Source organism: Protopterus annectens, chromosome 3.part0, assembly GCF_019279795.1.
Source record: "Protopterus annectens isolate FY-2018-M chromosome 3.part0, PAN1.0, whole genome shotgun sequence".
Lineage (NCBI taxonomy): Eukaryota > Metazoa > Chordata > Ceratodontiformes > Protopteridae > Protopterus > Protopterus annectens.
In genome coordinates this window covers 1,656,926,525-1,656,941,593 of record NC_056731.1, presented here as the reverse complement: position 1 = coordinate 1,656,941,593, position 15,069 = coordinate 1,656,926,525, and positions in this window count along the sequence as shown.

Here is a 15,069-nt window from a genome sequence, read left to right as displayed (position 1 = left end):
TCTAAAAACAAACTCATGACCTTCATTTTCTTTTAATATGTTTGGCCAAAGCAATTTTAATATTGCCTGTTCTAATATCATAGGAATGACCAAACATTCTGTCTTTCAACTTTCTGTTAGATTTGCCAACATAAAAACCCTGACAGGACCTGCAGGTTGCTAAATATATAATGTTCTCAGTGCTTCAGTCTGCATAAAACCTGGGACAAAAAGTATAGTTTAACCAAAGATGTACAAATACTTATTCTTGGGATGTATAAGTGCATGCCCTACAGTGTTGGCATATGAAGATATCCTTGGTTTGTGTTTGTACTTGCGAGCTGTGATGGTCCTGCCATTCTTGTTTTATCCTTCTGATATAATATGAAGGAAGTCTCCAACAATGATTGGGCAAAGGGTTTAAGTCATGCCATTGGCATGACAGTGCATTGTGATCTTAATATGGACACCAAAAATACTGAGGGCAGAAACATTCAATGTGAGGTGCTGAAGTACCATGTCTATAGGAAAGTCAAAAAAGATTTGATGCTCAGTATGTTCACCAGCAGTCAAATCCATGAAGGTCATGTCCTGTAACTATTCTGAAAACCCTTGATAATGCAGAAAGGCATTTCAGTTGTGGAAAAAGGAAAAGGGAAGAGACAAATTAATGTCTCAAAACAAAATCAGTACACTCGTTTGTGATAAAAGTGGAAGATGGTTTACCCTATGGGAACTGAACACCTCTATCATTAAGGGTATCAAAAGTGACAAAATATGTGTCATTGGTGCTTGGCATGACAACAAGAAATCAGTGATGTAATGAACAAAAGTCACAACTTACTGAAAAAAATGTGTATCATGTACTAATGCTTTGGATAAGATAATAAATCATCAATGTAATGAGTAAAATTACAACAGAGTTGAAAACTGTTGTGTATCATCGAAAAATTGCTTTGCAAAATTAGACCTACATAAATTAGCATAGGAGGGCGATTAGGATCTTCCACTGCTGGACACTGTTTCTTCCATTAATAACATGCTTCACATTTAAAAATGATGTGCTAAATAAAATTGGTAACTGGTTTCAATATTTTATAAGTGTGTGTGTGTGTGTGTGTGTGTGTGTGTGTGTGTGTGTGTGTGTGTGTGTGCACGCGTGTGTGTGTGTGTGTGTGTGTGTGTGTGTGTGTGTCCTTGTGTTTAATATCACAAGGTTGAAGCCCACAATCCTGAAATGCAAAATCCTAGTAACATCATATAGAAGACCAAAACACTAAGGATACACACACACACACATATATATATATATATATATATATATATATATATATATATATATATCTACATGGGTCTACTTGACATGATCGAAATGTCAGTAGACTGACTTTCATAACATTGAGACAAAAAAAGTGAAATCCCACAAACCAGACACCCGAAAGGCCTGACATACACAAAACTGAAACAATAACATTCCAACATACCTCCCGAAAATGCATTATGAAACTAACAACTAGAACCACAGTAACAGCACACCGCCCTTTTAAAAACCCAAACTATGTACCTAACTTGACCTACACCCCACCCACCAGCAATTCCTGCGTAGCCAAATAAAATTACACTAAATATTCATGATGGTAGGTACAGTATCAACATAAATATTCATTACAGGCACTTAAATTCAATAAAAACACTTATTTATTTTTTACTTTTACATTTTTGCAAGGGGGGGGCTGCACCCCCAACCCCCCTGCAAATTAAATATACCGACTCCAAGATCACACTACAGTATGGAAATGAGCAGATTTCCTGTTCTGCTCGAATTGGAGTGTCAGCATTTTAAATGTTCAATCTTCTAAACGTCGGTATTGTGAAGTTTCACTCAAATGAAACCTTGCTTATTTTGGTATCAGTTTTGTGAAAGTCGGTCTACTGACATGTCAAGTAGACCCATATATCTACAGCTATCTATATAGATGTACATATCTATACATACACACACACACACACATCTATATATATATATATATATATATATATATATATATATATATATATATATATATATATATATATATATATATGGTTCCCATTCAGAAGCCTGAAACATCATAAGCCTGAAAATCAAAATCCTGAAACCAAAAGCCTGAAAATTCAGAATCCTGAAAACTCAAAATCCTGAAAGCCCAAAATCCTGAAAGACCAAAATCCTGAAAGACCAAAATCCTGAAACTCAAAATCCTGAAAACACAAATAATGCTAATATGTCACTATAAAGACACTAATATCTACCAACTGACCCTGACCCTAACCCTAACCCTAAGGTCCGTCACTATCGCACACTCACCTGACCTAAACCTAACTCACTTAAACCGCCCCAACCCCAATATTTGTCACTATTGCATACATGCCTAACCTGCCCTAACCCTAACTCACTTAAACCGCCCTAACCCTAAAATAAAACCAACACACTTACCTGACCCCAACGCATGACCTAACACCACAGGGCTAACAATAGCAAAGCCACAATGACATCAGTATGTCTATTTTGTGTTTTCAGGATTTTGAGTTTCAGGATTTTGGTCTTTCAGGATTTTGGGCTTTCAGGATTTTGAGTTTTCAGGATTCTGAATTTTCAGGCTTTTGGTTTCAGGATTTTGATTTTCAGGCTTATGATGTTTCAGGCTTCTGAATGGGAACCATATATATATATATATATATATATAGAGAGAGAGAGAGAGAAAACGAGAGAGATAGAGATATAGGTATAGATATAGACATATATACATATAGATATATACAGCTAGATATATGTATACATTATGTGCAGTTTTCTTGAAGGCATGAATGCTAAAACACTGGGAGCTCATTAGTTCCTTGAATGCAACAGGCTGTTTTTACTTTTTCATCAATTCTCCTTTGCCAAGTGCAAACCATCTCTATCACCTAATACCTCATTAACCTTCTACTCCACTTCAATAAATTCTACAACAAGTAACACTCTTCTGGCATTTTAGAATCAATCCTTTTCACAATATGTATAAGATACAAGAGATACCTATTTCTCTCTCCCTCTCTGTCCTTTCTCAGAAATCATCACTTCACATTGTCCCTTGTACTCAGTCAGTAACCTGTCCAACCTGCTGCCTTATTCCCATTCATCCAAAAGCCATGCCAATTAATGCTTGTCACACTTTAACATTCTATGCGTGTCAACAAGCTCTCTTCTGTCTTTGTCATTTATGACAACCATCTTGCAATCCAAACAACCTGACCAGCGCTGGATCTGTAATCCCTTTATAATCACCTTTTCTGCCCTTAACATGAACTCTAACATTCTAGCAAAGACTTGTGGCCACAGTGTATGGTCATCATCACTTAACCCCTACACTGATCCTGTAAACACCAAGAGTTCACCTTCTTCACATACACACCTACCTTATCTTTTATTACTATCACCACTTCTCTTCTGTGACTCTTTTTCACATTCCACCCTTGTATACCCCTCTTCTGCAACTGAAGTGCCTCCTTCTTATTTAATTTTATGTTTTGGATACCTTTTTGAGTGCTTTCTCCCACTGCTAAACAGGTTATAACTTGGTCATTCCTCTGGGTTAGATTAGAGGCAATCTAACTAAATAGTAAACCTCATATGGTCATACACTGGTTGGAACACACTTCCAGAATTGTCTTAGTAAGTGGTACATACCATTCTACACCTACAAAGCTCAGTTAGCTTTACTGAAGTCTACACTTGAGCGTAGTTTATCAGCTGGACTAACAAAGGAAAGGATGTTCCACTTTAGTTAAATTAATGTAGAAAGCTGACAGGCACAATGCTGTATTATCTTTCAACTACTTGAAAGAAAATGTAACATCTGCGGATTGAATTCTGTAAATAATCGCTAATAATGGTTCTTTATAAAAGGTACGAGGAAGAGTAAGCAGAAGCAAAGTTGTTTGGGATGATCATTATTACAGAAAATATGGGATTTTGGAGTCTATTTACTTTCATTTGTTATTGGTCTGCAATTTCTCATTTATGGGTGAGCCTGGTTCACCCTGACCAGATAATAACTGCCAGCCTAGGTCAAAGCAACGTAGCTTGGTTAAATAAGTAGCTGCATCAATCAGGTCTTATTTACCTTCTAAATGATAAAACCTATACACCATGACTTTCAACAGAAATAAAATTTTTGTTGAGAAGGTAGGGCAAACATGTTTTACTAATAGTATATATAGTATATAGTAAAACTATATATATAATATATAGTAAAACTATAATAGTTTACCTTATGTTTTAATGACTTTAACTCTGAGTGTTAACATCTTTAGTGTTATAGAAAACTGTGGTTTAAATAGCTTAGCATGATAGCCCATAATGGGCACCTGTGGAAATTTCATGGACTGTAACTATGGCACTTAGAATACCAAAACTGCAAATGTGAATATAGGAGAATATAAATTAAGCTTGAGCTCATTAAACATTAGAATACTCTCCCCTCTTTGAGGTCCAGACATTTTGGAATAAATATATATCAATAGCAGGTGTGTGGATATGGCTCCTTTTAGGGCTACTGAGGGCCAAATATCCATGGTGGATGCTAAGATGTTTTAACAGAAGACTAGATAATAAAAGCTGCCAAATATACATATCAAAACTTATGCACCTTTTTGTTGCCAGAGATGTGCATACCAATGCCATCCTTTTTCCAGTTTTAAAGTGCAATAAGCATGGTTCATGTGCTGCAAAATACCTACCTGCAGATTTATTATTAAGAACAGTATAGCAACAAACAGAAAAATAATGAAAGCAAATGTAACCGCTTACTAAAACGTCCATAAGAACTGTATGACACCATGAAATGTACTTTTAGGTGTCCATTTTTCCCTATTTTTTTGATCACAGACATTCACTAGATTCCGATAAGGTAAAAAGTAAGTAAAACTTGTTGAATGTGTCCTGCAGCTCCCCTGTCTGAATAAGTGTTATTAATACTGCATGAAAAGCCATGGTCCTCTCCAGTGATCAGCCATGTACCTTCTGTAAAGAAGTATCATGTCGTAGTCATAGTTTCCCAGTAGATTTTAAGTACATTAGCTTCTTAGCCAGTTTCATGTCTACAAAGGGTTAAGGCTGTATTGTTGAGCTACATTTGCTTGTGTGACTGAGCAAATACAGTGTTCCTGACAAAAGACAGCTGTGGCTAGTGATGTTTGCGTTTTAGATATAACAATGATACATAATTAGTAATGCCTATATGTAGTCTGACACATATTGCTTTTCTTTACCATTCTTTTTTCATTAAGAAACCAGAGAGTATATAAATAAGTAAACAGATAACCAAAGAAGCATCAGAACAACAAAGATATAGGACTAAAACCACATTATACATACATCTTCCAGTAATACATACTTAATGTCATTGATAGTAGGTAGCTTCCAAAGTTAAGCAGCAACTTTGATAATAACAAAAACTTTAGACACTCATTATCCCCTTATATACAAAATCATCATATTCCTCAAACGTAACAGGAACAAAATACTATACATTGAGTTAACCGTCGAAACTAGTCCATTAGCATTCAATGTATAATTTTCCATAAAGTCTTCTGATCTACAGTTATTTTTCTGAATAAAGTGAACAGTGTACAAACATTTAAATACCTGTGCATAGCTGTGGAGAACTTAGACACAGATATAGAAGGGCAGTTGCGACTTTCTTGGTGTTGGATTCAAGTCTATATTATGTAATCGAAAAGTGAATTTGCCGAACTGCATCTACATCGGAAATGCAGTTCAGCGAATTTGTTCTTGTGGGGGGCTGTGCCCCACACCACCCACTAATTATATATATCAACTCTGAGATCACACTAAAGTGAGGAAAGGGAAATTTTCCAGTCTTCACTGTACTGCGATCTCACCATCAACAGTTCGCTGAACTGCATTTCTGATGTAGATGCAGTTCGGCAAACTCATGTTTTGATAACATAATAGAGACCTTTTGGATTCTTATGACCAGTATTCTTCCATTCCAGGCAGAGTCTGTCATGTGAACATTAAGGATCAGAGAGTTGCCATTTGTCTGACTAAAAGATTTAAGCAGAATTTATTTTGTCTGCGTTCAGTTTAGAAAAATAAGAGCTTAGCAGCAGAGAGCATTAAACAGACAAAAACATCTCAAGTACTTGTGCTGAGGTATGAGAATTGATATTGAGTGAAGATGATATTAACAGTATCACAGGCAGTGCATTTGATGTGCTTACATTCACTGCTGCAATATTCTTAACAGATGGGATTCCCTGCTGTGGAAGCCCAAACATCCAGTCAGTCTACCAGAGACTACTTATTGCTTTTAAAAAGTATGCCAAACATCACCCAAATGCTCCTTGCATAGCATAGGGCATAAAGTGATGTTCAGGCCTACCATATTCAGAACTTCTTTCCCACCAGTCTGAACAAATCTTTTTACCATTGGTCTGTTTACCTGCATCCGGTTTCTGCCAGTTGAATGCATTTTCATTCTTCAGTGACTACCTACACCTGTTTGCTGACTTCTATTGCAGTTGCAGATAAGTGCCCTATTGAGGATTTTGTTTTTTCTTAATTTTTTTTGTGCTCCTTGGGGTTAATGTCATCCACGAAGGGTGGATGCCAGTGAGGGAGATAGATTCCCCATAAAGACTACCATGATAAGTCCTTTTTGCCTAAGAGCTTCTCATGACCATACATCTTGTTCTATTTGTCAGGCATTCATTCTGAAAACCCTTCATAGTAGGCTTTCTCCCCTTTTCTTGTATCTTGAGAACCAGCATCTTATGCTTCTCACTAAAAATACAGTGGAAGATATATCCCACCCTACAGGTCAGGCGTTAGGGAAGAAGAAGGTAAAAAAGGTATGACCTGTATCTTCTGCTGTCCAGGCACCACTCCTGAGATCATTACAAATCCAGAGGCTCACCCTGTTGTGTTTTCAGATCTCTCCACAGTGACCATGTTGGAGGTGGTAAGGGTCCAGCTGGCAGCACATTCAAACAGGCTTTGCAGGCATCCATCTCAGACATTCAGGGAGAACGACATCTAATTTCTTCTGAGGTGCCTATGGGAGTTCCTCAGTTTTTGGTTGAGGAAGAAGTTCCTACTACACTTCTCAACTGCTGTCCTGGGTCTGAGCCTTCTCAGCTTTCTGGAGGGAATGTTCCCTTAAAGAAGAAACAGAAAATTAAACATGTTTCTTCTGATCCTAGGGATCCACAAAGTGAGTGACAGGCTTCACTCAAGGGCTATTTGCTGCTTTAATCTCCTTAAAGTCTCCTCAAGGGGTTTCGGTTCCTGCTCCTCCTTGGTCCTGTACTCACTGATCACTAAAGTTCATAAGCCACGTGCACTTGCAATCAGCATTCAGCATTACATGACAAACTGCAAAACTGACCCTGTAGCATACAGGGACAGACGCTGGACTATGAACTAGTCAACCTGGATTCTGTTAGTGGACAAAGCACTAGAGGAATCAGCTGTGTAGGGGAAGCAAGAAAGGTGATGTTGTATCTACTTCTCCTAGGGAAAAGTAAGGCATGCATCATAACATAGATTTCCTAGAATGGCATCTCTGATGAAGAATGGATACTTATCAAGGAGCTGTCCTCTCAGGGGACTAAGGATTGCTTGAGGGATTACATGCCATTCAGAGCAGAGTAAGAGCCCATGTTGCACTCATTGTGCACCCATAATTCAACCATTTACAGTTTGTGCAAGGACAGGTCGGTGTGTAAAACAAAAATCTCACAATGGCTACCTGAACAGCTGCAGTCCCACAACTGTGTCTTAGTTGGTGGTGAACCACTAACCAAGACATATGACTAATATGCAGAAGGCTGACGGACACGGTCTACTAAAAATGAATAACATGCACTGGCAGCATATACTTACTAACAACTTTGTCTTCTCAGTTTAACCATGTTAAATTAATAAACACATGAATCTTGCCTCTCTTAGTTTCCACTTTAAAGCTCAAAAAATTTTATTGTAGAGTCTCTAATGATTTGTTTGCACTGTCTCATGGCTGGTAGATACATAATCTGAAAAAATACAGTCTAATATGATGTGCTTTGTCCAGCCACACTATCATTTTATGACTCAAGCTGGACTATGGATCCACTGTTGATCTTTAATTCATATCCATACTTCTCAATATCTGGGCATCAAAAATCACACCACTTCCCTTAAAAATTATAGCAAAGGGTCAGATAGAGTTTAATTTTCTGATTTTTCATAATATTTTTACATACTATGCCCTATGTAGTAAGTGACAGGGAATCTTTGTATAGGCTTAGTTTATTTATTTAAAAAGTCATGCACAAATTGCCTTTATGAGGGATAACAGTAAATCTAGATGGAGTAAACATGAAGTTGATGGACAAAATCATATTGCTATGCCTTAATCATAGCAGTTAGAAGGTACTGTATATTCATAACACTGCCAATGCCATGCATTGTACATCCACTGCTCACAGAAAAGTTATACCTAAAACTTAACATTAATGTTACAATTTAAGAATTGTAGAATGTTACACTTTTACAAAATGGCAGGACATAGAATCAAGCTAACATTAGCTGTAGTGCGTTAACCTTTACTTACTGTAACGTACAAGCCAAGTGCTTATAGTAATAGGGTTTCCATGCTTTCTATGTAATACTGACTGCTACTTTGTACATTTTATTACTGGGCAGGATGGCTCTGCACCACAATACCTGCATGTACATTATGTTACAAGTGGTATTTAGTTTTAAAGTGGGCTGTATATTGCCTTCTCTGTCTTTATATTGCCTTCAATGCCTTACATATTTAGAACTGCCATTCTGCATTGTTCATTTTTCCCAGCTGAAGCCTGGGCTAAATGGGACCTCTTTTGAGTCAGAGTACCATTATGATAAAGAAACAATAATAAAATAAGCAAATTATACAGAACTTGGTTCAGTGGGATAAAACAGCAACACTGGACATGTTGAAACTCATTCACTAATTGTTGATTATTACGTTTCTTTTGTTACAAACTAACTGTGTAGTTATTTGTTTTCTCGTGCTGTTGTGTGACCAGGTCAGTTCACTACAGTAAAAGAGATTAGTAAATAAGAACACATCAGGGATTCAATGCAACAAACTAGGTTTCCAGTTCAAATTAAGATTGCTTTATACTTCCTTTGCATTATTAAAAACTGTGTTAATTATTTAAAATGCACAGATATGCGGACATTGATTGAGGTCTTGCCTGTATTTAATAATGTTTGAAAGGCAGAGCACTGAAAAATGGATCAGCTTGAAATGAAAAATGTCATCTCAATGAAATAAAGGCTAGTTCTTGAACGGACTGTTTAAAGAAATTGATTTTCATTATATTCAGCATTTACTGTTTTCTTCTCCTGAAATACGGTTGTTCTTTTTATTGGTTACTACTCTCAAGTAACATTATTCACTCTATGGCAAATGAACTGCTTCAAGAGTACAGAAATCAATATGTAGTTTTAATTTTCTACTTAGAATGCTTGTAGAGTCTGCATATCTGACATGCTCACTCTTAAGTGTGACTGAAAACACACATTTCATTTTATGTAAGACGTAAGATGTACATTAATATTTTTCCATTGGCATGAACTACTAATTCAGAAGTTAAAACAGGTAGCTAGATGGTCCCATTGCTAGTAAATAATGAATGTTCCACTTCTTTTTATTAACCTCAGTGCATATTACAGAGCTAGTATGCTGAGCACTTTTAGTATTAGTTTTAATCTTTAAGTGTTAGGGTCTTCACAGCTGTACATTGAATCCCCCCACAAATAAAAACACTGATGTCATTTGATTAACCAGAAATTATTTTTAGCTTTAATTTCTGTAGTGAGAAATGTAAACATATTGCAATACCACTGTAAGGTACTGAAGTGTCAGCACAGTAATTAACACAAACATTCAGATTTATGCACTCCATCCTGATGTGATGAAGTGGAATACAACGCAAAATTGTGCAGGACCATAGATTTTGTTGCAATATAAATCTAAAAGTGTACCTTTAAATGCTGTCATGAGCCCTTTTTTGTTACAATTGCACTATTGTGAGGTCATGTCATAAATAAATATAAATAACCAGTTTAAAATGTGAACTGTTCCACAATCACTGATCACAAACAGTTCCTTGAGTAGGAAACAATGAAATAGTTCCCTACTGTTTTACAAGAACACGGGCTGAAAAAGCTAATGAATGCTGTCTGTAAGGCAATATTCAGGAAAATCATAAGTATTAACGATTGTATAAAAACTTGGAGCCATGCCTGACTGCCCCATGGTCCCACAACTGTACTAGCATTACATAGTCCTTTAGTGCAGCCAAATTCAGCTATTATGAGGGTGTAACTGCTTCGTCACAAATAGATGATCACATACTAGCAGCTGCTCTCAGCTAACTGATCTATTGTGGACTTCTCATGCTGGATATCAACAGATTATGTCCTCCTGTATCACTATGCATTTATTTTTTACCTTGCCTCTCCAAACATCTCTATCTTAAGAGTTCCCTTTTCCCCTAAGTCTCCTAAGTACTCTGTTATAATGTATCTGACAGGATCATAGAAAATATCTTATTATATCTTATCTTTTTTTGGTAGTTTATTTTACACTATTTATATATGACAGTCCTAGCTTCACTGTCTAATCAGTCTGAGATCACTTGCAGTTTTCTTCAGGAAGATCAGCACTTAACATGTTATTTTACCAAAAATATTACCTTTTACACTACTGCATTGCTATACATTTTGTATTAGCTTCTTCTTATGTGCGTATAGAATAAACATCTATTACTTTGCTAATGGAACTGTTATAGCTGCTTTTTGTAAACCTTTGTTTGCATTCAAGCCTCTTTCTGCTGTGACATAACTGATGTGATGTTTTAATTTTTGGGTATAGAAAGTTCACTTACTCTGCTATCTTTTATTTTCTGTCTCTCTGTCTGTCTGTTCATTCTATTCTACATATTTTCTGCCCTGTTTTTTTACTGAAAACTTTATCATAGATATTCAATGTGCTTTAACCCCTCATATCACTTTTCTTTTACATGTCTGTTTGTCCACGCTGGTAAAAGTCTGGTGATAGTTGTGATTGATTGATTTTATTTAATCATTATCCTTGCCTAGTTCTAAATATTGATTTAATCTATATTACAGATTGACCAAGCCCTGTTTGGATGTGAGGCTACCCTTGCTATTCTAGAAACACAATATATCCTGCACAACTCTGGAACATTTTTTCTTTTAATTAAACACTTGAATAAGAGTACACTCACTCAAGGTCTGACATATAATTAAAAAAACTGCACATGGTATTGGCTGCTGCAGCCCTTCTGCTGTATATATTCAAATGTAATCGGAAGTTTTGAACTGTTTATTAACTACCTGGTCTTGCTAAGGATTACCAAACTGCAGTTGAAATTTTACACTATTAATCTACTTTCCCTTCTACTTGACAAGTGCTTGGAGAATGTCTGGGTTAGAATCGAACTATTGATAACTACTAAATAAGTTCAATTGCCCCCCCACCCCCAACTTAATCTATTAACTCTGGTTAATATTATTATTACTATTATTATTTAATCCTTAAAATATTAATATTGATATTTTTTACTGGGACACAAAACATGCCTTGCATATCATGTTCTTACTTACTGTGGGTATGCAGGCTGATTGACTCACACAGATTATGATTTATTGCCCATTTTGCTTCCCTCCCACCCCCATTTCTTCAGCCACCTCCCAGTTTGCTACATTTATTTTCTCCTTTCCAAAACCACACCATTACCCTTAAAGGCACACATTCCAGTTTCCATTCTGATTCTTAAGCAATTATCAACATTCCTCCTACCTACCCAGCTCTTAACCAATCAGGGACAAATCTCACCAGAATCAGGGACAACTCTGGAAATAATCAGGGACAATCAGGGACCCTTTCAAATATTACTACTATTAACTTGAGACATTGACAGAATAACATAATGTAAATTAATATACACTTCTGAAGTAAAGCAATTCTGTAACTATTTATTGTCAATATTTATTAAGTATAATTCACCATCTTTTCTCCAAAACTTCTCAGTTTTAAGAGGGATAGACAGGGGCAGAGAGAAAATTTGAGTCAGCAATCAGGGACAGTTCAGAAGTAATTCAGCATTAACATGCAACACTATATCCCCGGGATTCATGAAACTTGCACCAGGCACCGGAGTAGCGTCAGCGATCTAGTGCCAAATATGGCCGTCGAGTGATTCAGGTACGAGCTGTTTCCACATGCACTACCAGCATATGCCAGAGCTGCACAGCTCCCAGTGCATGTATGCTAATTACACCATGCGCAGCAGTGTAGCATGCAGATGAAGGTATATAGAGATTCATGAATTGGTGCAGGCATAGCGTAAGCATGAAGAAATGTAAACCAAAAAAAGGTTTACATTTTTCAAACATAAAATCGGAGTCATGAAAGCAGACCAAACATACGTATTATAATGTTAATATATGCCAATGGCTAAATATATAGCCAATAGCATAAAAACATGCACAACACATAAAAAATAACATTTAATGTCATGGCCACACTAACGCAAAGTAAAACTGCAGTGCATCAGTGTGCAAACGGTATCACAAGGAAAATATATTTAGATGTCATAAAACTGCAATGTAACACAATTCATGAATTCCCCATAATAGTCAATGGCATGCATGCTACACCGCAACCATGGCGCAAGGGTTGTTAAGGGTCTGCGACAGTGTTCTGTGCAGTAACTAGGAATTAGTAGTCAATGCCATGCAAATGAGTCAAGTAACACTGAATCGCAAACTCCCCGCCTGCATAAGGATGTAAGGATGTACCACACGGCATAGCGGTACAACACTGAGGAGTGGCCTGGAGGTAAACATGACATCAAGAGAGGGGTGTGCCACCGTAGCTGAAGGCACATTGGAGCAATGCTAATCCAGGTTGCCTGTTGCTAAGCAAAGCTGCAGGATAGGGGTGTGGAAGTAGCCATAGCTTTGCTTAGCTGAGAGCACACAAGGTAACCGAAAGTGCATGTGAACGTGGATGAAAACGCGCTCAAAACCAGGTAAACATCTGTGCTTGGTGCGCACCACAGCTGAAACAGGAAGGATATGGGAAGACAGTAAGGAAATGCTGCAGCATGGTAATAGGAGTACAAATGAGTAATTAACACCTAGGAACTCACAGTGGACCACTGACAACAGCTACCCAGGCTGTTAGCAGCTACCTGCAGAACAGGAAAGGGGAGATGCTGTATAGCAAAGAAAAAAGAACTGTCACAGCAGAACAAAGCAAACTTGCAGTAGATCAGCTACATAATACATTTCCCAACACAATCCTGGGTTGTGAAAGTACAAAACAAGAAAGCAGGCAGCTGGATGCATGCCTGACAATGGGAGGGGAATCGGGTTGAAAAGTGAAGTAAAGTCAATAGATGAATCACGGCAGCCAAGTGTAAGTCAACACCAAAGGACCCACAATAGCAGTACCTGCTGTAAACCCAATAATTAAGATACCCTGCAGCTGGAATTGCACATACACACCCAATTACACCAACATCATCCATTGCACAATAGTATAAGGTGTGAAAGCCCCACACACACACTTGTGTATTCTCAGACACTCTGCACCATTGGTGTATACAGATGGGGAACTTTTAATATGTACATGTTAGGGGCTGCCATAGCTTTGATTCACCAGCATGTGCTGGAGACTGATGGTGGTGTGGAGGATGATGCTGACAACCATTTCAGGCACCGGAGGAGGAGAAGAGTGTTCAGACCCAGGGTAACCTACCAGGGGCTACATGATCTGGAGATAGTAGAGCATTGCAGGGTGGACAGGGACACCATACAGCAACTTGTTGAGCTGTGCTGGCCACGCCACAGAGTCAGAAGTAAAAGAGGGGAACCCATCCCAGTGGACATGAAGGTATGTGTAAGCTTGAGAATACTAGCCACAGGTATCTATCAAAGGCCAACTGGGGATATCATGGGGATCTCAGAGGCATAAGCATCCAGGGTACTCCACCAGTTCCTGGATGCCATGTTACCACATGTTAATGAGCACATATATTTCCCCCAAATGCAGGAGGTGTTTGCCAGCAATATGCGCCTCTTCCACTGCATGGCAGGCTACCCGGAGGTACTGGGTGCAATAGACTGCACGCACATACACATCAAGTCACCACCCAGTGAGCAAGGTAGGCACTACATAAACCGCAAGGGATACCCATCCATCAACTGCCAGGTCATGTGCAATGCCCAGGGCAATATCATGGATGTATATGCTGGCAACCCTGGAAGCTATCACAACTCCCACATCTGGCATGCCTCACAGCTGTATCAGGTATTTGCCAGGCGGGGCATCCCATATGGCCACATGGTGGGGGATGCTGGCTATGCACTGGAACCGTGGATGATGACTCCTATCAGAAATGAACACACAGCCATGCAAGAACGCCATAATGAGGCACACGCTGAAACCAGAATCATCATAGAGTGCATGTTTGGGATGCTGAAATCATGGTTCCGTTGCTTGGACATATCTGGTGGAGCCTTGCAGTACTCTCCAGGCATGTGTGGCCACATCGTCATAGTATGTGCCATGCTACACAATATGATCCTGTGGAAACAGCTGCAGCAGGGACAGAATGGTGAAGGCCCTCACAGCTCACCACCACCATTGCCAAGGGACCCACAGGCACAGAGGGACTCAGACCACGAACACCCTGTGGCAGCCCCAGTAGGCAGATGGAGGCGTGCCCAGTATGCCCATGCCTTGGCAAAGAGGGAACGTATAACACACACTCTGACAGTGTAGGCACTTATGGACTGACACCTTTCTCCACCTGTACACACAGCAAACATGGATGGCACACACACACACGACCACCTGTAAATTGTCATGTATATGTGGTCTACTGTGTGCATCCTACATAGTTAGCCCTCAACTATTGTACACACAACTGCCATTGGCACAAGGTAAGTCAATACCTGAACAGTAAATTAACCTA